At 39.9% G+C, this 24,962-nt stretch overlaps 1 protein-coding gene across 1 annotated transcript in view; it reads left to right on the forward strand.

Annotated features, from left to right (window-relative positions):
* LOC111141432 (phospholipase C beta 1) overlaps positions 1–24,962 on the forward strand; it is a 671,787-nt gene that overhangs the window by 19,142 nt on the left and 627,683 nt on the right. The window lies entirely within an intron of this gene.

Here is a 24,962-nt window from a genome sequence, read left to right on the forward strand (position 1 = left end):
TTGGAATTTAATGGGCAGAAAAAAAAATTCATAGAAAGTAGTTATTCAAGAGACAATGAATGCCATGGTTCTGTACCTGAGCCCATGAGGCTACAGAACACAGAACATTTTTGACCTTATAAATTCTATTATTTGGAGAGATGGGTAAGTTTTATTGAGTGTGCTAAATACATATCAAAACCAATAAAATACCTGGTATCACCTTGTGAAGGACTGTTAGTCTTTTCACATCCCTGAGTTAGGTCTCTATAGCCAAAGTTATTGGAATTTGTCAGCCTTCCCTTCTGCCTTCGGGGCAACCTCGACTTCACCTGTGAGTAGTGGTCTGGAACTAACCTTTTGTAATGACATGTTTGGGGTCAGGGTGGAGCCTGGGGGGAACCCCCAGAGTAGTGGACAGTGCTATCTGGCTCCCTGAGCCAGTTCTGGACATGCCTGTTTACACTCATCCAAAAGGTGAATTTTAGCCTTTTAGCCTTGAAGTTAATTTTTAAATACGGGTATGCTGGAATCATCTCTGGCCATAGATGCAGGGCTACACCGTAGACTCCAAGCTAATGTAAAACAAAAATGTATTTGAGTAAGATTTCCTACTTAATGTTCATGTTTATTACTGGGTGTGTTAATCACTTTGGCTTTGACATTCTGTTTGGTTTCCTGCTGTTATGTATAAAACAATGGCTTGAAAGAGTTGTTTTTTTTTTTTTTCCCCCCTCCTAAAGGCTATTTTTAGAACTGTTGAAGCTATATTCATGAAAGATATATTTATAATGCCTAGGGCATTTTTAGAGGTTGGGTATTTGGACAAGGGACTAAACTGTCAGTTTGATTTTTCAGCTTGTAAATCAAGCTTCTATAAAAGCAACAGAAGGTATTTTGGGGTTTTTTAATAATTCATGGCAACTCAGTTAAGCTCCCTTCTAAGACCAATCATAAATATTTCTTTGCTTAAGAAAGAAAAAGGGTTTAGGACAGAAGGTTCTCTGATGCATCTCTATTGTTCTGTGAACCCAGGATTTTGACTTATGCCTATTTTCAGGTGTAGGAAAATTTCTTTCAATTTTTTGCAACAACCATTTTCTCTTGGTTGTGATGCTGTTTATGACCAATTAAAACAAATAATGTGGTAGCAATTCCTTTTATCTCTTTATTGCTTTCCCTCTCCTGGATATTAATCTTACAGTTCTGCCAAGAGATGGTAAATTTCATTTCTCACTTTTTATTTTTTATTTTTTTTATTTATTTATTTTTTTTTCATTTCTCACTTTTTAAATACCTAAGTTATCCCTCAGTCATATATCAGAGTTAGGAGGTTTATTTTCTCATCAATGATCATATATCAGTATACAAATGATGAGAGGATTTAAGAAAAAAAATTAAGCTTTTCATGCTTCTAAGTTTGTCATTTTCTTCTGGCTTTAAGCCTGGTCTTGGAGCCAGAAAGAGTGATACATCCACTTCTAGGAGATGGACAGGTATAAGTGATTATTAGAGGAAATGTATGCTAGAAGATGATGCTCTCAAATGAGGATGGCAAGCCAAGCTTTTAGTCCATGTTTTTGCATAAGATCATCAGATGATACCTGGCCGCGTGGCACAATCATGATGTTACTTAGAGGCCCATTTTCTTTAAAATATTTTTTTCTAACAATGACTCTTAGTGATGTGAATCTTTCCCATGTATTATAGAGACCGTGTCTCAGAGGGAAAACAATAAACTTTAAAGTTTATTCATCGACTTTATGCACTGTGTTTTCTGTGGGTTCGGAACCTTGAACTGGTATTTACGATAAGGGGCTTCTCGGCCACTTTTGGACTTCTCCCCACCTTGTTTTTCCTTTGCCATGAAACCTGTGCCCGAGCGACACCTGGTCTCCTCAGAGGTGAGCTGAGTGGCTTTAAGAAGCTCTTAGTAAAGAAGCTCTTGTAACGAGATCTTTCTTTTTATAGCTGTGGAGGAAAAATTTCACATTTTACACAATGTCTTAGCCATGTCGTCTCTCCTGTAGAGGCTACATGATATTCCATGATACGTTCCACCATCCTATAGGTGATGCTGTAGTCCCCAATTTCACCCTTTAAGGACAGTGAGATGCTCCCTTCCTCTAACTCCCGCTTTGATTTTTCATCATAGAAATGATAGGTGGCAAAGAAGACAGGGAGCAAAGGAGATAGATTTAGGAATTAAAAGCTGGAAATAGTAGAAAGTAATTTTTAGGTAGCAAACATGTGCTTTGGTGAAACATTGAAAGACTATTCGGGGCTGGTGGAAGCAGATACATATGAACATGATCTTAAGGGATAAATGTTCATACTTTGTACCAGCTCTGAACTTATTTTAATCACTTTCTTCTTTACTGTTGGCTCTGTACATCTTAGTGACTATAAGTAGCAACAAGAAGTTTCCGAATAGGACTGTTTTGAGCACGGAGGTTTTTCTTATGTCAGTGTATAGTATGGGAAGAGGATGAGCTTTTTTTGTGATTGTGGGTGGGAAGGGGCTCCTGCACAGCCAGAGTATTTAAGAGGTTGCCAACATTAGGCTATGCCTTTTTGTTGGTCCCATACTGGGACCGGGAACAAACACAGGAAGTGTTAGCCACAAAAACCATTTAAGTACAAGAGGAATCTGCCTCACAAGTTTGGAGGAGAAGCCAAAAAGAAAAAAGAAGTCAATGTTAAAGAGCTATTACAAACCTATCCTCCTAGAAGATGAAACAAAGTAGACCTTTGCCTTGCAACTTGATTTCCTGCTTCTGTGCCAAGATTGGTGTAAAAATAAAACTAGCTACTACTAGTTGGGATCCAAGACTTTCAGTGCAGCTCAGTGGGCTCTTCCTTGTATCCTTGGAAGAGGAGCTTGGAGGGAGATGGAAGGGGAGCACATAATTACATTAAATTGAAAAGAAATAGGAGGAAGAATAGACATTTATAAGTGAAGGACTCCTAATACTTTTTTTTTTGAAAATTACAGATTTTAATTATTTTTAACTTTATGAATAATACACAAATACGATCTTTGTGTTAAGAGAGTGAAGCAGTATAAATGTTCTTAACCCCTTTCCATCTCTGACCCCAGTCTTAGTCTTCTGACTAGAAGTCAACCACCGGTATCAGCTTCGTGGTATCTTTCCAGATATCCTCTGAAGGAATTTTACATGAGTAACTATGGAAATGTTTATGATTATTTGTACCCTAAATACCATCATATTATTTTTACTGTTCCATGAACCTGTGTTTTACTTTATAATTTGTCTTAGAGAACTTTTCATGTAAGTACCTGCATATTTACCTCATAGTTTTAAATCCATATCCCATAGAATGGATTACTAAATTTTATTTAATGATAATCTCTCATTGACAGACTGTTTGGCCTTTGTTTCTAGTTTGGGGCTATAGAAAACAATCCTGCGGTATGCAGTAATAGTTAGCCCGTGTCTCCCACTCTGGGTATTTGGGTCAGGGGTTCCCTGAGGTAACTTCTCGAAACTACAATTGCTGATTGAAGGCTATACATATCCTAAATTTTAGTGAATAGTTTCATCACTTTATAACCCTGCCAGTCTTGTGCGACAGGAACCGTTTCCTCAGGCTTCACCAACACTATTAAGAAACATTTTATTTTTGCCAATCTGATGCAACGGTTGTATCTCTTTGTTTTAATTTGCCAGTGTCTAACTTGCTGGTAAGCTGTGTGTATTTTTATACATTTATGGACTGTTCCTGTTTTCTGTTACATAAATCTTATATCCCTTGCCTTGTGTTGAGAGTTTTCTATGTATTCTAGATGTTAATCCTTTAGCTGTTATAGATGTTGCAAATACTTTCTTCCTGTTTGTGGTTTGTCTTTGAGTTTCTCAACGTTTAACTTATGCATGGCAGAAGATGACTTGCCATTTTCAACTTTGATGTATTCACATTTCGTTCTTTTTTTTTTTTTTTTTTTTTTTTTGGTTTTTGCTTTCCTTAAGGACTTTCTTATTCCTCATCCTTATGGCCATCATCATTATTAAGTTCCTAATCTTAGTCTGTTCAAGCTGCTATCACAAGATACCACAGACCAGGTAGCTTATGCAGGACAGGAATTTATTTCTACAGTTCTGGAGGCTGGAGTCCAAGGTCAGGGCCTTCTTCCAAGTTGCAAACTTCTCCTTATATCTTCACATGGAAGGGACTGGAGAGATCTCTGGAGCCTCTTTTTAAAAGCACTAACTGCATCCTTGAGGACTCTGCTCTCAAGACCTAAGCACCGCCTAAAGACCCCACCTTCTAATCCCATCTTTGGGCATTAGGGTTTCAGCATATGAATTTGGGTCAGGGCCTGGGGAGGACACAAGCATCTGGACCATAGCTATCATGTAATGTGTTTTGAGGACTAATGTGAGGTGGGGCTCTAAATTTAATTTCTTTAAGTGGGTAGCCCTACGTGTTGGTGGTTCCCTGTCCCTTCTGGTTGGAACCAGCTATGACCGTACTCTTTCTCCTGTGGTTTTCTTGTAGTTCAGGATGTGGGAGGTGGGAGGTGGGAGCTGAGGTGTCGGGTTGATCTGAGTTGATGGTCCTATTGTGTTCCTAGTACTGACCCCTTCACCACCACTTTGGCTCCTGTGTTTTAATGCCTATGGTCTTCAGGGATGTCATTTCCCACGTCATTTTTTCCCATTTTATCTAATGTTTTTCATACTTTCTGATGTAATAAGCACAACTCCCTTTCTGTTTACCCATAACCCTAGTTCGTAGACATAAATTTCTACCTGCATATTGAGTCATTTTGAGGGACTTAGGACAGGAGGAATGGACTCTACCATCTGCCCCATCTGCCGTTTTCTTCTGGTCTGTGATTTGCATGAGACACCATTTGGATCCTTGTACAGAGCGATGATCAAGTTTCTATTAATGACAAGTATAGACTATCTTCTCTTATGGTAATCTTAAATTTCCATACAGAGTTCAAAAGAAAGTTTAAAAATTAAATATTTACATAAGCCTCAATGATGTTTTTTTCAGCATGAGTGTCCAGGGTTCACAGATATTCTAAATGATGAATCATAGATCTCCACAAGAAACTCTAGGAATATCCTATTAAAAACTTAGTCTGGCCTTTATAAAGAACTGCCAGGCACCACACATTATAATAACCATCATTTAGCGATGATGGCTCTTCTTTGGGGCACACTGGTATATTCCAGAAACATCAATTTTGATCTGTCTTGTGTATGGTAAATGGGATATGAGTCTATTGAGTACAATAATGTGGTTATAAACTTAAAAAAGATGAACTCTGTTCATTTTTATTCAGTAACTTTCCCCAAAGTCTGAAACAATAACTGAAATTACCTCAGAAAACAGCAAAATGCATGTGAGGATTGCTTTCTGAGGGCTGGGATCATTCTTTGGCCTGGAGCAGTATACCAGTCATTACTAACTAACCAGCATCATCTAGTGACTGAATCTTTTCCTTCACTTTCTCCGAATGGCTTCACCATTATTGAAGAAACTGATAGTGTAGATGCAGCATGAAGCCTGTACCCAAGTCCTTACTACTCCACATGCCCCAGGTTGGCTCCTAGTGACCAGCACTTGCATTCTTTTTCTGTTTCTGGTCATTAGAGCTCACTTTGGCACCCTGGAAGACCCTGGGAATTTACACCCACTCTAACCCAAGGAGTTTGATAGGTAAATATCACTGTTCTCTCACCTCATGGGTGGGGTAACTCAAAGGTGCAAGCTTTATGTTTTTCTTCCCAGCATTCTTTGGTGGGATTAAGCCCATTTATCCACAGTGGTAACTGGCACGCAAACACACCCGTTATGTCCTTCCTTCTTTTCCTTTCTCAGTTCCTCACTCCTGATGTGTCCTGGAACCACCTCTAAAATAAGCTAATTTTACTAGAATCCGTCTCTAGGAACTGCTTAATATAGATGCTTAATGCTTGACGTCTTAATATAGATGCCCCCTAATTAAGGGCATTAAGCGGATTTCTTAGTAAGAGGCACTGGAATCTATTAGATGAATACTTTTGTTTTAAACCAAGCAGTTTTCTTAAAACAGCCATAATTTGGGAGCCTGCAAGCTGGTTAAGAAAACCAGCTCTGGAGTCTGACAGATGTGGGTTTGAGCTTTTGCTCAACCTTATTAAATGAATGACCTTGGCTGAAATTTCTTTACAATCCGAGCCTGGGATTTGTTCATCTGCACGATGGGATATTACTTTCTTAAGATTGTTGTTAAGTGTATTATGTGGAGGGAGTAACACAATGCCTGGCACTTTGTAAACTTTCAATCCTCTGTGGGTTTCTTTTTTTTAATTCAATATTTTAAATTTAATTTTAGTTTTAAAAATTTCAGCTTTATGGAGGTATATTGATTAGTTAATAATTTATTGACAAATAAAATTGTAGGATATTTAAAGTATACGTCGCGGGGATTTAATATACGTATATGTTGTGAAAGAGTCCTTGTGGAATTAATTAACACATCCATCACCTCACGGATTTATATATTTTTTCGTTTGCGTGAAAACATTTAAGTTCTACTTTCAGGAAATTTCAATTATATACTACAGTGTTTTCAACTGTAGTTACCATGTTTTACATTAGATCCTCAGACCTTATTAATCTTCTAGCTGAAAGGTAGTACTCTTTCATCAGCCTCTTCTTATTTCCTCCACCCTACCTCCACCCCAGGCCCTAGCATCCACTTTTGTAGTGTCTGTAAGTTCAGAGTTTGACTTATTTATTTTTAAGATAACCACGTATAAGTAATACCATGCAGTGTTTGTCTTTCCATGGCTTATATCACTTGGCATAACACCCTCAAGGTTAGTTGTGGTGGCTTTTTATTATTGGGATATATAATAGACCCTAGTTTCTGACTAAATAATTAGTGTCTCTAAGTAATTATTAGGGACCACAAATGTGCTGTTTTGAAAGCCAGGGGATCATCTGTTTATGTGTATTTTAAAATATATCTGTTTTTTTTTTTCCCCTTCAAGGTAATAGTGACTCGTGTTCTGTTTAGACAGAGCTATGGTCTTTTGATCTAAAGCATTGAAACTTAGGTCTGTTTGGGCACACAAGATGTTTATTTATGTATTTCATAATGTTTTGGGAACAGAGCCATGGAAGGCAAAAGAAGGGATTTATTGTTTAGAAGGATTTTCCTCTGAGGATAACTCATTAATAAATACTCCATCATAGGTGAAAGTTTCTTGGACCCTTGGGAATCTGCCGCATCTTATGGAATAAACTTTAAGATGATTTAAAAGTCTTGGATAAGAGGAAAAAGGTATTATTCACAAGAAGAATTGGACTCCACCATGGTTGTGTCTTTTTTCCTAAGATAAATCGTTTTAGGATTGTCCCAGCTATTCCGACATCAGGCAGCTCTTCTGCTTCCATGCTGATCAGATCCTTAGAGAGTAGAGCTGTAGTGTTTTCAAGTGTAATTTAGATAGTCATTGGTTTGTTTGATTGCTGAGGAATGAACCTCTCCTCATCAAACCCACTTCTAGATTAAGCTCCATTTATTCTCAACACTACCTTCTTCTCACTGCCAGGAGCCCCGGAGTTTTTTCCTCAGTGAACTCTAGCTAGTATACGATAACCAAATGTGATATTTGCTTGGGTTATGTAGACTCAACACAAGAAGAAATGTTATTATGATGGAACCTCTCACAAATTCTTCTTGGAGATTGTGTTTCGTGGATTTTTAGCAGAATTTCTCACTGAAATGTCACCTCTTCAAATGTCTTTTGAAATCAGGGTGGTGATTATGAAACAGCGGCTTTGCGGTTTTTTGGGGCTTGTTTGTAAAGTAAAAGTGCATTGATACGATTTTCATGCCCCCTCACTGCACTTCATCATGCCAATACCAATGCCGATGCCTGTTCGAATCCACTGTGGTCAGAGTTGAGAAATGCAAAATGCCCTGGCTTTAATTCAAAAGAATTTACTCCTAATATAATTTAATTAAAAATTGTGCCTCAGGGGGCACCTGGGTGGCTCAGTGGGTTAAAGCCTCTGCCTTCGGCTCAGGTCATGATCTCAGGGTCCTGGGATCAAGCCCCACATCGGGCTTTCTGCTCAGCGGGGAGCCTGCTTCCTCCTCTCTCTCTCTCTGCCTGTCTCTCTGCCTACTTGTGATCTCTCTCTGTCAAATAAATAAAATAAAATCTTTAAAAAAAAAATTGTGCCTCAGTTTTATGAGTTGCTTATATTTGGTTCTTCCCAGTCTTGCAAGGAAAAATTAAATTGTGTGCTTTCCCTGCAATGAGGCTATATATAATGGGATATTTGTACCTTTTGATACCAACATTAGTTTAAGGCACTAGATTGGAGGAATGTGTGGAAGAAATACATTTGATATATTGTTCTTAATTTTACTTCCTGTTATGTGGAAAATGTGTTTGCCTTTGTTATGAATAGATACCTGTTTTGCTCTTTTGTTTGATTTACAGACGTTGTAGGTAGAGTGAGTGTTTTTGATTGTTCTCTGGTTCCTTCTCTTGCCAATCCAAGGTGGTTTGATCTTACCCATGGGGTCCTTGTTAAGCCTTTTCTGTACTTACTCAGCAAGACAAGTCTTCCCCTTCCCCCTTCTGGTAAAATAAATTTAGGTGGACAGTTGAGTCATTTAAGCACTTACCACAGTCAAAATAGACTAAAATAAGAATATTATTAGTTATTTCTCCTCCATTTTTTCCTGATTTTTTTGTTTAACTGATTTAAAAATGGAAAAACATGAACCTTGAGCAATCATTTTATTAGTAAGTTGGTGTTCAAATATAATACATACGTTTTTTAATATGCATGAATCCAATTTGTACATACCTTTTAATTATCGTTGTTATCATGGCTACCATTGTCACCAATAATAGCAAACACGTATGTGATATTTTCCACAAGCCACTGTTCCAATACACATACGTGTACACAGACACACTCATTTAATCTTTTCTAAAAGCCTATGACGATAGTGCTATTATTATCCCCATATACAGGTGCGGACATTGGCATGTACGCAGAGATTAAGTAATGACCCCTGGTCATATGGTTGGTTACTAGGAGAGGCAGGATTAGAATCCAGGTAGTCTGGTTGTATGTCCTGGCTCTTAACCGTTTGCTTTTTAAAGAACCTGTTTAATGTGTAAAGTTAGTTTTTCTTATAAGATTTGTCTGAAGAGAAACCTCAGTAGGCTTACATTTGTGAGAAGAGGCCAACAGTCTGAGGTGATTCTCAACTTGAGCTGCACGTTGAAGTCACCAGGGGCGCTTCAAAAATGCTGATTCCTGGGCTGTACCCCCCAGAGAAGCTGACTTGATTGTTCTGGGGTCTGGTCAGGCCATTGGACTTTTTCGGGGAAAGCTGTTCATTTGATTTTAATGTGCAGCCAAGGTGAACACCGACAGAACGCAAGCTGACATCACAAATTAAGTCAGTAGACTTCCTGAGAGGATGTGCTCACTCTACCTTTCCTGTCCGTGGCCTAATTTCTATCAGAAGTAATATTCAGCTTGAGCACCCAGAGGCCCTACAAAATTTTGAATTATTTGTCTATGATTGAATAATATTCCCTATACTGTACTTAGGAAGGCAGGAAATTACTAGCATTTTTTAGAGAGATTCATAGTATCCAAGATTGAATAAAAATAGATTTTTTTTTACATTCCATTGATTAAAATTCATTTTATTTTACATTCTCCAAATGTTCCAGGTATGAGCTATTTGTTTTATCCTTACCAAACATGTCCTAAGCATCGAAGCCCTGCTTGTTCATGTTTTTCTTGACCCTCTATTGGACCAAGTTGCTGTTTTAATTCTATATTCAATTAAATTCACTCCACTCGAGTAAGCAAAGGTGGTTGTAAGAATGATTTTATGTACTTGTGTCATTTTATAACTTAAATTTGTATTATGGGTACAGAAACAGATATCATCTTGTTAAATTATAACACCATGTCGTTTCTTATTAATTTGTAGGAATCTTCCTTTATTGACACATAACCCCACCAGGGAACCCAGAGAGAGCCAGATCATATGCAGGTGTGACAGGAAGCGTGTGAATTAATCACCTCTACATAATGCGTTTGAGAGTGGTAACCTTCATGTGTCTCCCAGTAGAATTTGTGGTTTTCAATTCTGTCTTTTACAGGGAACATGGATTGTGATGAGAATGATTCTGCATGAGATTTCTCTTTGGCATGTGCAGAACTCCCCACTTACTTAGGCACCGTGGTCTGGAAATTGTATTGTGGCATGGCAAACTGCACCTGTTTGAAGTGAATGCCTCCATGAAAAGTTTTATGGGGCAGAACTAGTTGCTATGCTAAGAAACTAACAACTGTGCTGGTATACATAATGGATTCTATTTTTAGATGAACATTTGTTCCTATAGCATGGCATCATTATGCAAGAGGGCGGCAGTTTCAGCACCGTATTGTGAATATTGAATTATCAGAATACCAGAGTGGAGGCCACTTTGGACTATGTTGTGAATCTTCCATATATTTTAGCCCTGGACATATTTCATTATTATAGGGAGAAAAGACAAAAAGAAAAACAAAAACCAAACAAAATAAAAACAAGTGAAATACTAAAGCAAATTCAGGTTTCTGGTGTTTGTAGGTTGAGTTCTTCCAGCAGCTGACCCCAAGGCAAGGGTTCGAGTTCAAGTGTTTTATCTGGAAGGTGACCCCCAAAAGGGGCAGGGCGGTATGGGAGGGAGACAGGCAAAGTAAGGCAACATAAAGGGTGAATTATCAGATAGTTTCTACTCTGGGTGTGGGAAGGTCCATGCCACTGAGGAACTCTGGGAGACAGTGCAGAACATACCTTAGAATTATCCCAGTTGAGGGGCCTGTCAGTGACTATAGGCATCTCTCCTCTGGGCTCTTAAGACCTTAACATTTCTGCCAACCCCTCTTGATGGCCAAGAGGGCTTCAGAACAGTGGGCCCCAGGCTTCAAGAAAGCTCTCAGACGTACCTGTGGTTGGAAACTGTCGCTTGGCATGTGTCAGAACACATGGGCATCTCCAGCAGCAACTACTCTGAAGGCTTTAATTTTCAGCAGGTGAGCTTTTATAAATCTCTACCACAGGGTGCAAACTGCAGGTTAAACCCATTCACGATCTTGTTTGGTTTGCATAAGTCATTAAAAGTATAAACCCGAGAGGCCAACATTGAAACATCTGGAGAGTTCCTATACAAATCTGGATCTCTTATCTGAAGGCATGGCGGGCATCGTTGGCTGACACACCCCCATGGCCCCACTTGGCTGGAGCAGAGTGGTGGCTGCCTGCTTTAGACACAGTGCGTGGTATCCATTCATTCGCAGTCCCCACCAGGCCAGCCTGCTTTGTTTATATTACCCCTTAGGCTCTTTGGGTCTTTTGAGTGTGAAATAGAAGACCTTTATGGTCACATTCTTTCTCAGAAGCTGCAGTAAGCCATTGATTACAAAGCTTCATGTAGAATGAAGTTAATTCTGTCACAGTGGGCCTATTGGAGTGCTGTCGCGTGAAGACTGAATTCTACAGTGGAAAGATGGCTGAAGGTCAGCATACCCAGGCCCTGTTCAGAACTGCCATAATGAAAGAAATTGATGCTTTAAGCCCATTTCTTCTCTGTGAAATATGGATCTGAAGTGCGCAAGCCCTCAGGTCGCTCTCAGCTTTAAAAGGCTATTATTTGAAAGTGACTTTCACGTGGCATTGTCCTAGGTAAGATTTATAAATACAACTCCTCAGCAAAGGATCTCACTTGAATTGGGCCATTAATCTCTGGGAAATAAAAATGGTGGGCTCCGGGACACCAGGCAGAATGACTTCCCTTTGTGGAATGAACGGATTCACTTCACCCCCAGCTCAAGGCAGAGTGGGCACTGGGGTTAGGAAATCAGCGTACTCCACCCTTCCCTCGCTGCAGAGCTGTACTGTCCCACACAGGAGCCTCTAGACATGTAGTGCTTTTTACATTTAAATTTTGATGAATTAGAATAAAATGAAAAAGCGGTTTCTCAGCCAACTTGAGCCGCATTTTGAGTGTTTAATGGCTATTTGTAAGCCAGCTAGAGAACGTACAGTTAGAGAACGTTTCTATCATTGCAGAAAGTTCTATTGGAGGTCACTGCACAGGGACTGGCTCCAGAATGGTCTATTCAGAACCCGTCCAAAGTAAGGGGAGGTTTCCTTGAACTTACGGAGAAAGAACTTTTCTCTCTTTTGCTGGATCATGTGTTGCAAGGATATTGGATGAACCTGAATTTGTTATTTTATTCTCATGAATAAAGATATTGGGGTAGTTTGGTTAACACATTCGGAGCCTAAAGGGTAAGCTGACCCTGCAGGGGACAAGCCAGTGAAGAACCAAATCCTTCTGATGTCATCTGAGATGCCAGATCAGGCCATTGAGTGTATCAAGCCCTTCATTGTCCAAGCCCTGTTTAAGATGGCCTATTGTCTTTTTGCAGTCAAGATTGTCAACTGATACATTGATCATTCATTTTTTTTTTTTTAAAGGAAGGAACGACTCATGTATCTAGGATCCAGCTGCATCTGGCTCATAAACATGAAAGAGAACGAAAAGGAGAGAAAGAACTTGTGAATTTTCTATACCCCCAGTGTCTCCAGTTCCCTATGTAGGACATTGTTAGTTATCTTGTATGTTTTTCTAAGTTGGGGTTTTGCTATCAGGGATTATTTTAATGGCTTCTAGCCATCATTAAGGGAGACTATGTTTTGAGAAACATGGGAAGAATTGAAAATTTGTGCAGAAAATGGAAGTTTGTGACAACTCTGTGGATTAGCCCAATAGTCTCATTGGTACTGGGAGGATTTTGAGGGAAGGAAAGTAGAACTTATTGATAATTGTTGTGTTGTAGACATCATGCCAACATACTGTATGGTGACTGTCTTATTAATGAGTCTATTGATTTTCCTTATTTTGCATTCAGGAAACTGAGGCATTAGCTAGAATGGCTCTTTCTTGGAAGGCCGTCTCTAAAACTTCCAGTCTAGAATGGACCCCCTTCTTCTGTGCTCCTAGAATTCCTTATGTTTTCCTTCATGAAGGCCGTTAAAGCTGTGTTAATTTTGTTTGACTCATTTTACTTGCCCAATAGAAGATGGAGTCTTTGAATTCAAGGACTTTAATCTGATTTTTCTAGTACACTGCTAGTATATAATACTTGCTCCATTATTGTTGGTCAAATGAAAGATTTAGACCTGTGGTGCCACACATCTAAGGTTGTAGGCCACTAAGTGGCGGATCCCAGGTCTGTCAGGCTCCAGAGCTAATGATCTGTCCTGCTGTTATTCATTAGAACCTTCTCCTTGTTCCAGTCTCTAGCTGCCTCCCTCCTGGTAGTTTACGTGACCTCTTATCTCCTGGAGGAGAGAGGACGTCCTGGAGGACATCTCTACCTCCATGCCGCTGCCATCTCCAGAAGTCCGCCATGGTCTTCAGCTCTATCTTTCCCTCTGTTTCCCTCCTCCCCTTCCAGGCCATCCCTCCCTCCCTGGTCCTGGACCCTGATTTCTCAATGATTTGACACTAACATTTATCCCTTCTCTTTCTTGTGTTGTCAGTATTTCCCTTTCACCAGGTCTAGACAATCAATATTAAACACGACAGGCCTCTCCCCTCTTCAAAGAAAACCGTATGCCCTCTCTTGACCCTAACTGACTGCTTTCCCTTCTTTCTCCTTTTCATTCACAGAGAACATCTTTAAAGACTTTACCGTACTCTCTGCCTCTGTTCTCTGTTCTCACCTCTCCCTGGCTCCTCAGTCCATATCAGCCTGAATTCTGTCCCCATCACTCCTCCAGACTTTTTTCTGAAGCCACCGATGACCTTCATATTGTGAAGCCAGTAGCCATTTCAGCTCCCTTTGTGCTTGATCTTTTATTAGATTTTAGATTTTGATTGTCCCATTTTCTTGACTTCCTTGCTCATGGATTTTCCCCACCTCCCTCACCACTCAGTTTCCTTTGCTGGCTCTGACTCACCGTCCTCCACTCACTGGACTGTCATCCCCACATACGGCTTCATTTATGCCCGCACACAGTGGCCCCGTTTTACCGCACGATCCAACACCCAGCCCCCAAGATACCCGAAACCCCATTCTAGGACTGGCTTCATTCTCTTCCTCCCTGCGCCCCTGACCTGGTCCTGCTGCCTTATGAAAGTCACCCCCCCTTCATAGGGTTGCACAGTCTGAACCCCGGAAGTCTTTCTTAACACCTCCTTTTCCACCTTCCCTTCAAGCTCTTGGCCCCTTGCTTTCCATACTCCAGCCACACTAACCCCACTGGCCTTCCTCCATTTCCTCAGACACAGCATATTCCTTTCTGACTGAAGTCTTCATAGAACTTTCCCTCTGCTTGGAGTAGGCGTTGTCTCTTTATGCATCACCCTTTCCCCTGCTTTACCAAACTTCTCGATTGTACCAAAATGTTTCAGACCTACTTATGTAATAGCTAGCTTGCCTTTTAGGATGTTGACTCAGTGAATGAAGAATCCAGGGTTGTCCTGGTTAATGTTTAACAACTGCCTGTCCTGGTGGGAAAACGGATTTGTAACATTCGCTGATGTCCACGTTTTAAAATATTCCCGTGGCATCTGACTCCAAGCTACCAACACGTTGCCAGTGAACATAGATTTGGGAAGAGAAGGAAACAGTTGGCTCTCGTGACCTTACAAGAAAGCTCCAGCACGCCGCTGGGGCATGTCTGTCCTCTTCGATGCTCCATTCTCAGGACTGGGAGTGGTCTTGAAGATAATGACAAAGCTGGAGGGTCGAATGAAGTGTTTTTTATCCCCTCCTAGAAATGTAGTGATAAAAAAAAATATGCTAATGTCTCAAACAAACAAAAAAAATGCCATAAAATCCTGTATTTTAGAATTGCACCAGGTCTTAAATGTTTTCTCAACCTATCCCTTCATTCTTCTCTCCTCTAATTGAATGTCAGGGAGTGGGACCTGCCACAATCACCCAGCTTCCAGAAGAGGCGGAGTTAAAGTGCACGTCTCCTAATTACCAACCAACACTCATTCCACTACATCACATTATCATTAAAAAAAAAAAAAAGTAGTTTTAAAAATACTAGTGATTTAATTCAAGTTGTATTGTTCTATGGTGGTGGAGTTGAACGTAACATAAATAAATCTACTTTACCAAAAAAAAAAAAAAAAGGTAACATTTGCTATTCCTAACAAATTTGGGTTGTGTGGAGAGGTGTTTTCCCTGTATCATGTTTTCCCCTTACTTATCTGCTATAGCTGTTTCTAGAATAGATATATTAACCAACTTTTGCTGTGTGGCAAACCACTCTAAAACTTAGTGCCTTAAAAGAACAACTGTGTATTTAGATCACTCCTGAATGGTTTGATAGATTGGCATGGACTCAGGTAGATCATTTTTCTGGTTCAGCTGGGCCCCCGTGTTGGCTGGCTCTGGGGGGTGGTTGCGGTGGTTCGGCTGAGCGGCACTGCCCTCTCACGTGTGAGGCCGCAGCTGGGGTGCCCTGCCTGACATGAATCTGGCCTTTGTGGCCCCTCATTTCCCACAGGCTAGTCCAGCTTGGTGGGTTGGCCAAGTTCTGAGAGAGGATGGAAGTTGCCAGGCCTTAGAATCATAATGGCCATATTGGCCCTGCTGCCACATTTTAGATGCCAAATCAAATCATTCATAGGGTGGGGAGATAGATGCCAATTCTTAGTAACAAGGTCTACAAAGTCACATTACAAAGAGGCCTGGGTACATATAAGGGAATACTATTAAATACAGAAAAGGAATTGTTTCCTCAAAGTCTAGAAGGTTCTTTCTGTAATAGTGAAATGTCTCCATGGAACAGAACTGACCAATGGCTTCCTTATCTTCAGAAGTATCAAGACAATGTTAAATGTCTTAGCCAGGCAGTTGTGTTAATTGTGTAACACAGCTGAGATGGGTAGGGGTGTCTCTCTCTATACCCTAGACTTTGGGGTCCTCCATTGATGTTCCAAGAGGAAAAGATCCCTGTGAGGTGTTGGGGAGAGTAGAGCCATATTCCAACCCAGGATGCACTTGGGCAGCACCCTTGTAGCAATGGCTCTTAAGACCAAAAAGTGTTTTCACAGGTGTTGAGGATGAGGCTGGGTTGGGGCAATTGCAACTCTTCATCTTTAAGGCTAGAGTCTGCTGGTATCATGCTCTTGCGTTCTGTGGTTATTACTTTTTCTCTTCCTAAATGTTTTTGGTTTTTTTTTTTTAAGATTATTTATTTATTTATTTGACAGAAAGATCACAAGTAGGCAGAGAGGCAGGCAGAGAGAGAGGAAGGGAAGCAGGCTCCCTGCTAAGCAGAGAGCCCGAAGCGTGGCTCGATCCCAGGACTCTGGGATCATGACCTTAGCCGAAGGCAGAGGCTTTAACCCACTGAGCCACCCAGGTGTCCCTCTTCCTAAATGTTTTTGAAGTGATTTTTTTGTGCCTGATACATTCATCTTTCCTTCCTTCAGTCCTTCCTTCCTTCCTTCCTTCTTTCCTTCCTTCCTTGTAGTCCTATGTTGGGAACATGGAAATAATTTAAAATCTCTAAGGATGTTGGGAAAGTGGAAATTAAACCTCAGAATCCTTCACTGTAGGGAAATGATCAGGGGTAATTTTCCATAGAAGAGAGGTAGAAATCGTTGCAGATCTCTTCTTCTAGACTGGGCCACAACATGCATTTTTCTGGGATGAGAAACACATGAGTTTGACTGAGGGAGAGTTCGGTAGGTTTTGTCAATGAAGCATGGGAAGGGATCAGTCCTTACTCTGAGCTCATCTTTTTTTAAGCTGAGTGTGCTCTGGGAAGATGCAGGCATCAGTGTATTTGTATCCAACTGAGCCAACAGAGCATGCAGTGAAAAGGAAGGAAGGCCATTATCTGGTGAATGTATATTGGGTAGGGAGTCATTGAGGTTAAAATGTTCATTGCCATCTCTTTATTTACTTTTCAGAATTAGTGTGTGGCCTTCATAATTGTTCTCTTGTGAGATACCTTGTGTAAGATCATGGACTCTGAACTCCAACTCCCTGGGTCTGAAATCTGGCTCAGACACTATGTGTGTCCCTTAAGAAGCCATGTAACCACGCTGAGCTTTTGTTTCTTCTTCTGCTAACTAGGAACAATGCATCTACTTTGCAAGAATCTGGTGGGCATCAAATGAGATCACACATGTGACACACTGGTTACAGCATAGACAGTAAGTGCTCCACGCCTGCCTGCGACTTTTAATAGAATTGAGTAAATTTGAATGCACATATATGGTGGGAATTGTTGAAGTATGAGAAGCATTCAGGTATTCAATTCTGAATATTTTGTATTGAATATTCAGTATTCAATTCTGAATTGAGAGGTATTCAATTCTGGTTCATGTTTTAAATCTTTCTGTGCCCAATCTGATTGAGAAATTGGGGTGCCCAAGGAATGCCAGGGTCTCAGGTTGCAGATACATTCCTGAGTAAGTATAGATTGGGGAGCTATTGAATAATTAGCAAATCTATTGGACTTCAAGAGCTCTGGAGTATAGATCTAGATGCCAGAACTCAGCAGGGATGTGAGACCTATGACCTATGTCTGTGAATCTTAGGAGCGGAAGGCTGAGGGGTAGAAAACAGTTGGTCACCCAAACCAAGGTTCTGGACAATCTCATTGGGCCCGTCTCCCTGGCTAGCCCTAGAAAACAAGGTTAAATTCTCTACTTTCTGAAAATAGGAATCATGTCTGATTTTTCTTCATGTCTCCAGCAACTTTCAGCAAGGCTTCTTTTCTTCAAACAATGGCAATAAGGTCTCCATCAAGATGACCTGAGCAATCCGTTAGAGAGACACTGATTTAGTCATTCCACAAGTTAGTGTCAGCTTGTTCTACCCAGATTTCCCAGAATACCTCTGCACCCATCCCTTTGGAATGCCTACGACGTGTTCATCCTCACTGTATCTGAGAACTCTAGCTGGTGGGGAGGCCCTCTCAAATTAATAATTGATTCTGTCTTCCTTAAGTACGGATAGAAAATCTTACTGACCCTGGGGAAAAACGGCATTTTTTATTTTTTCCCCCAGAGAAGATCTCAATGCCTAACGTAGCTACATTTGGGCATTTACAGAACACAGGTGATAAACTCTATTTAAAAACAGAGATAAGAAGGGGGGAGCATATGAAAATATAACTTTGGAGTAAATCAGAGTTTCATTAAACGTAAGTGGGAAAATTGGAATAGGAAATAATAGCATTTGCAGATTTATTTTAAATCCTATTTAAGTCTTTAGTCTTGCAAAGTCTGGGTGGAAAAAAGTATAATTACTTAAAACTTCTTAGGAAAACAAATCAATACATCAGTAGGAAATAGACTTTGCAGTGGGCATTGTTCTGGTTTCTGCTTTCTGACCTGAAAGAAGGATATTATATAAAAGGGTATGTTAGGTACATAGAAGCAAGGTGACCTTTAATCTCTGACTTTATATAAACATAAAAACCATGAATAAAAAGGACTTACGTCAAGAATGAAAAAAAAGGAGGCCTGGATCTGTTATGCTGAACCACGTGAAATTGCCATAATTGTAGGTCAAAAACGGTCAAACAGGGCAGTTTCCTATAGCTTCAACTATACAGTCATCCGGAAAGAGCAAGTGTTACATTTGCTAAATTGGCCTTTTCATAATGACAGTGTAGAAGCTGACAATGACGCGGCAAATAGCAGTTACCTTCCCCTATTGTTAATGGATATGATTTTATTCTAATGCATTGGCTTGTTAATGGATATAATTTTATTTTACATTGATATAAGGTACGACATTTCATCAGTAAGAGGGGACAATGTGCTACCTTTAAAAAATCTGTACAGGCATCTCATACTGAATTGTATGCATTTAATTGAGTACAAGTATAACTTTTGCATGAGAGGTCAGCTTCCAATTCAAGTTTGGAATGAATTCAAATTTGGATGAATTTCCCATATATTTATCATTTTATTTGCTCATGAGTTATGTTCCTTTTTTTTTTTTTTTCTTCTTTCTCTTGTGTAGGAGACAAACCAATTTAGGTTGTTTCTTTTACAATGTAGGGTGGTAGCAAAAAGTACAGACTCTGAAACCCACCTGCGTGGGTTTGAGTCCCAGCCCTATAACTTGTGTGCTGTGTGACTGTGAGCTAGTGATTTAACCTCTCTGTACTGCAGTTTACATGTATCTACGAGACCAGTACTCTAACACCTGAGCTACGGAGCCTACATGTATCTAAAGGGACAGTAAAAACTGGATTTTCTTGAAAGGCTCTTGTGAGGAGTACATGAATAAACAGAATATGTTTCAACCAGTGCTTATCATGTTCAAAGCACTATGTATTTACCTTTATTATTTTTCATTGTAGTCTCCTTTATGTAATTTGTGTACAAGGATTTTCTGGAGAATGATTACTTGTCCTTCAAAGGGAGAAGCTATACTAATTCTTCTAGCATTCCAGAAATTCATCTTTGCAGAGTGCCATTTGGGTGGGAATAAACTGCCTTCCAGTGTTCACTTGGCTGGGAACTATTTCCCCTGCTGTTGCCTTTTGTAGGTTCTAGTGCACTTTCTTTCCGGGCGATTTCTTTCCCACAACAGATCCATTCCAAACCCAAGTAATCGACAGGTGAGTCACTGTACATGAACGTGTGTCCTGTTATTAATTCATTTATCCAGCAGTTTTACTGAGCACCTACTAAATAATCAGGCATTCTTGTAGACAACACACAACCTCGTCAATGCAAAAGTAAAAGGGTGACATTGATGATGTAGGGAAGGCAGGGAAGACATCTCTGAAAAGCTGGTATTTTGAGCAGAGATTAAAGGAGCGGGGGGACCAGCCATGTGGCTATCGGGAGGAAGAATATTCTAGGCAAATGAATGAATGAATATGAAGATGTGTAATTTCTGGAAGAGTTTGATGAGCACGAAAGTATTTATTTGACTGGAGCAAAGTAAAGCGGGGGGTTGGGCTATAATGGGAGATAAGATCAGAGAGGTCACTGTAAGGCAAAGGCAAATTATGTTGGGTTTTCTGGGCCATTTTAAGGTCTTTGGCTTTTCTCTGAATGAAATCTGAAGCTGCTATAAGGTTTTACCTTTAAATTTTTTATTAACATAGAATGTAGTATTAGCCCCAGGGGTACAGGTCTGTGAATCGCCAGGTTTACACACTTCACAGCACTCACCATAGCACATACCTGCTATAAGGTTTTAAACAAAGGAATGATGTAAGTAACTTGTGCTTCAAAAAAGGATCATTCAGGGGCGCCTGGGTGGCTCAGTGGGTTAAGCCTCTGCCTTTGGCTCTGGTCATGATCTTGGGGTCCTGGGATGGAGCCCCGCATCAGGCTCTCTGCTCAGCAGGGAGCCTGCTTCCTCCATTCTCTCTGCCTCTCTGCCTACTTGTGATCTCTGTCTGTCAAAGAAGTAAATAAAATCTTTAAAAAAAAAAAAAAAGGATCATTCAGAGTTAGGATCCAGTCAAGAAGCATAGATTTGTTTCTCTCTGCTGTTCCACGCTAAGTACAACTAGAAATCTCAGAAATAATGCAAGCAGCATACAATGCAGAACTCTGAAAGTGGCTAAGAGAAAGGCGAAGTGATCTGTCGTCAGGACGGAAGGAACAGCACAGACAGCTGGAAGTGGGTAAGAGCAAGGTGACCTGATCTGTCGTCAGGACGGAAGGAACAGCACAGAACTCTGGAAGTGGCAAAGAGAAAGAGGAACGGATTTGTCATCAGGATGAAAGGAACAGTGCAGTGGCAGGGCGTCTCGTGTTCCCCCCAAACAACAAACAACTCAGACCCAGCATTACCTGACCCCTGACCTAGAAACAGAAGGTGGCCTTCCTTTCGTGGATCTAATGGGAGCCCTTCCACTGTCACCAGGACAGCCCAGCTCCGCTGACAAGGGGAGATCACCTGGGATCTCAGCTAACAGCAGTAAGTGGCCAGGAAAAGTGCTCTCCTTCCCCACCAGGCCTGAAAACTCCCGTCACCAAGAGATAAACCACGTGCGGACAGCTGGATGGCCTTGGCAAAAGGGAGCCTGGCCTGGGAAACTTTGGTCCCCGTGTGCCTGAGACTTTTGTCCACCACCCAGAGACACTGGGGTCCAGGGCTGAAGAAACCCCTTCTGCTCCCTCAGGCGCAAGGACCTGTGGGAGCCCCGGCAGTATCAGATGAAGCAAGCGGACCCAAATAACACAGTAAGGGCTCTGAAAATTAAATTTGTCATCAGAGCCACAGCCCACAAAAGGACACCAGGACCCACATGACAAACAAGCAGGGTGATTGCCTGCTAACTAACAAGACTTAAATAGGATTCAGAGTCTTCTAAAATAGTAGACCAGACCTCCAGGATACACTTGAAAATTGCCCATCATACCAAGAACCAGTGAAATCACAATTTGAGTGAGAAAGACAATCTACTGAAGTCAACATTGAGATAAATCAGACGTTGGAGTTACCTGACAAGGATTTTAAAGTAACCATCATAAAAATAACTTCAGTAATCAAATGAAAATTCTTTTGAAACAAATGCAAAAATAGAAAACCTCAGCAAAGAAATAGAAGTTAAAAAAAAATGGAAATGATTAAAAGTGAAAAAAAGGCAATGGCCAAAAAATACATATTTTAGTAATAGTCACGTACATATATTGTAATAGCCAGAGCAACCACTATGAAAACTATACAGATACCTGCTGAAAATAAAGATGGAATCATAAAGTGTAAAATGACCCCCAAGAGGGCAAGAGAAAGAAAATAAGGAATCAAGAAACAAGAGTAAACAAATAGAAAACAAGTAATAAGATGTCAGGGTCAAGCTCTAACATAGGAAAAATTGCCTCAAAGATAATAGCATAGAAAACCCAGAAACAGACATAAAGAAATGCACCCAACTGATTTTTTAATTTTTAATTGTTTTTTTAATTTTTAATTTATTTATTTGACAGAGATAGATACAGCAAGAGAGGGAACACAAGCATGGGGAGTGGGAGAGGGAGAAGCAGACTTCCCACTGAGCAGGGAGCCCGATGTAGGGCTCCATCCCCGGACCCTGGGATCATAACCTGAGCCAAAGGTAGATGCTTAATAACTGAGCCACCCAGGCAGCCCTGCCCAACTGATTTTTGACAGAAGTGCAAAATCAGTTTAATGGGGGAAAGATAATCTATTAACAAATGATACTGGAGAAATTGGACATCCATTGGCAGTAAATAAACATAAATAAAACAAAACTCTACCTAAACCTCACACTTTATACAAAAGTGAACATAAGTGGATTATGGATATAAATGTAAAAAATAAAACTAAACAACTTTAGAAAAAATAAAAGCACAGGAATATCTTTGGCTCTAGGACCAGGAAAAGAGTTTTTCCACTTGACACCAAGACAAAATATGTAAAAAGAAAAGTTGAGTCTCATTAGAACTAAAATCTTGTACTCTGTGAAAAACTCTGAGAAGAGGATGAGAAGACAAGCTATAAACTGGGAGAAAGTATTTGCATCCCACGTTTGTGACAAAGGATTTATAATTAGAATACACAAAAAACTTTAAACTCACTAGTTGAAAAACAAAACTAAGCAATCCAATTAGAAAACGGGCAAAAGACATATGCAGACAATCCACCAAAGAGGATATACAGATGGCACATAAGCATATGAAAAGATGTTCAACATCATTAGCCATTAGGGAAATGCAAATTAAAATCCCAGTAAGATATCACTACATACCTATCAAAGTGGCTAAGATGAAAATAGTGACATTACCAAATGGTAGCAAGGATGCGGAGTCTGGATCACTCCTGGGTCACTGGGAATGTAAAATGGCACAGAACTCTGGAATAGAGTTTGACAGTTTCTTTTAAAACTTAACCGTGTAGCCATCATGTGATATTGCAATGTCTTGAGCATTTATTCCAGAAAAGTTAAAATGTAGGCTCACACCAATATCCTGTACACAAATGTCCGTGGAAGCTTTATTCACAATAGCCAAAAAACTGAAAACAGCTCAGATGTCCTTCAGTTGGTTAAAGTTTAAATAAATGGCGGTATATCCGTATCATGGAATGATACTCAGCAATAAGAAAGAATGAACTATTGGTGCACTCAGCAACCTAGATAATCTCCAGTATGCCAAGTGAAAAAAGCCAATCTTAAAAGATTATATACTATATAATTCTATTTATATAAGCATTTTGAAATGATAAAATTAGAGAAATGGGTAATATATTTGTGATTTGTAGGTTATTAGTCATGGATATAAGGACAGAGGGAGTTTATTGTGATTATAAAAGGGTAACATAAAGAATCCTTGTGGTGATGATATTGTTCTGTGTCTTGACTGTGGTGGTGGATATGTGAACCTACACATGATAAAACTGTATAGAATTAAATGCACACATACACATACACACATACCTATAAGCATACATAAATGGATACAAGTAAAACTGGAGAAACCTGAATGAGATTGCTGGATACTATCAATGTCAATATCCTGGTTGTGATACTTGCATTGTATTTTGCAAGATAGTATTGTTAGAGGAAACTAGGATCTCTCTGTATAGTTCTATCATTATCTCAATAAAAATTTCAATGAAGTAACAGGACCACCCAGATTAGCACCTGAGAATTCTTAGTAATAGCCTTGATACCTGAACATCGCTAAACAAAAATGAGGGAGTAAGTTTCTCTTTAATAGAAGTTTCTTTCATAAGGTGGTATTACCACTATTCCTTTCTCAGTGATCAGTATGATGTTCATACAAAAGTAACGCTTGGTGTATCGGTAGGTGATAGTTAAAATAATTTCACACAAATGTGCAAATGACAGATTTAACTCTTTGGGGGGGATTTACATTTAAGAAAAAGAATGATGTTGGGGTGTCTGGGTGGCGCAGTTGGTTGAGTGCCCGACTCTTGGTTTCAGCTCAGGCTGTGATCTCAGGGAAATTTGGGTGGGAATAAACTGCCTTCCAGTGTTCACTTGGCTGGGAACTATTTCCCCTGCTGTTCCCAGCCCTGCATGGGCTCTGGATTCAGTGCAGAGTCTTCTTCAGACTTTGTCTCCTTTTCTCTCTGCCCCTTCCCCATGCATGGTCTCTCTCTTTCAAATAAATAAGTAAATATTTAGTAAAGGAAAAGAAAAAAATAGTGATTGACCCCAAATAAATATGATTGCTATGAGAGATGGTTCTGGACAATACAGCTTTATGGTTTGTGTTCCTACTCCGAGCTACTACACCCTTCTATAAAATGCAGGGACAGAAATTTGCAATGCCACCCTCTGCTTATGAAGCGTGCCATGCAGTGCCCATGTATTATTATTATTACCTTTATTATGATTATGAGTTTATTTTATCCTTAATGAGAAGATGAATTCAGGATAAAATTTCTGGCAAGTACAAAGTGCTGTGGTAATGTATATTCCCAGGATTGTATCAGAAACTGGATGGGTTGTTTGAATTTGGAAATAGGGGTTAAGTATTAAGCCCATAGTGAGAAATAAGGGGTTGTATGATATACTTTCTGAAATCCAAAGTCCAGCTTGTTAAAAAAAAGAAAAAAAGTTTGTCAATTCTTTATTGCAAGTGAAGTAACTCATTGAGGTAGCTCACAGAATATATGGTATCCAGGAAAACAATAAATGAGGTTATAAATCTCTAACTGGTGATAGGGGATTGATTGAATCATGGTACTTGCAAAGTATTGTAGCACCAAAACTCATGCTATAGGTGTATCCTTAGTGCCATAGAAAAATGTGTATGATAAATTTGAAAAAAGGACTTTCATTTTGCATTTTGTATACATACCAATAATAGGTAAGTGTGTGTGTGTGTGTGTGTGTGTGTCTGTGTGTGTGTGTGCGTGTATAAAAACAAGAAAAAGAAAAGACTAGAAGAAACTAGCCTGATAGAAGATGA

This window comes from Enhydra lutris, unplaced genomic scaffold, assembly GCF_002288905.1.
Source record: "Enhydra lutris kenyoni isolate GAN:26980312 unplaced genomic scaffold, ASM228890v2 scaffoldscaffold6, whole genome shotgun sequence".
NCBI lineage: Eukaryota > Metazoa > Chordata > Mammalia > Carnivora > Mustelidae > Enhydra > Enhydra lutris.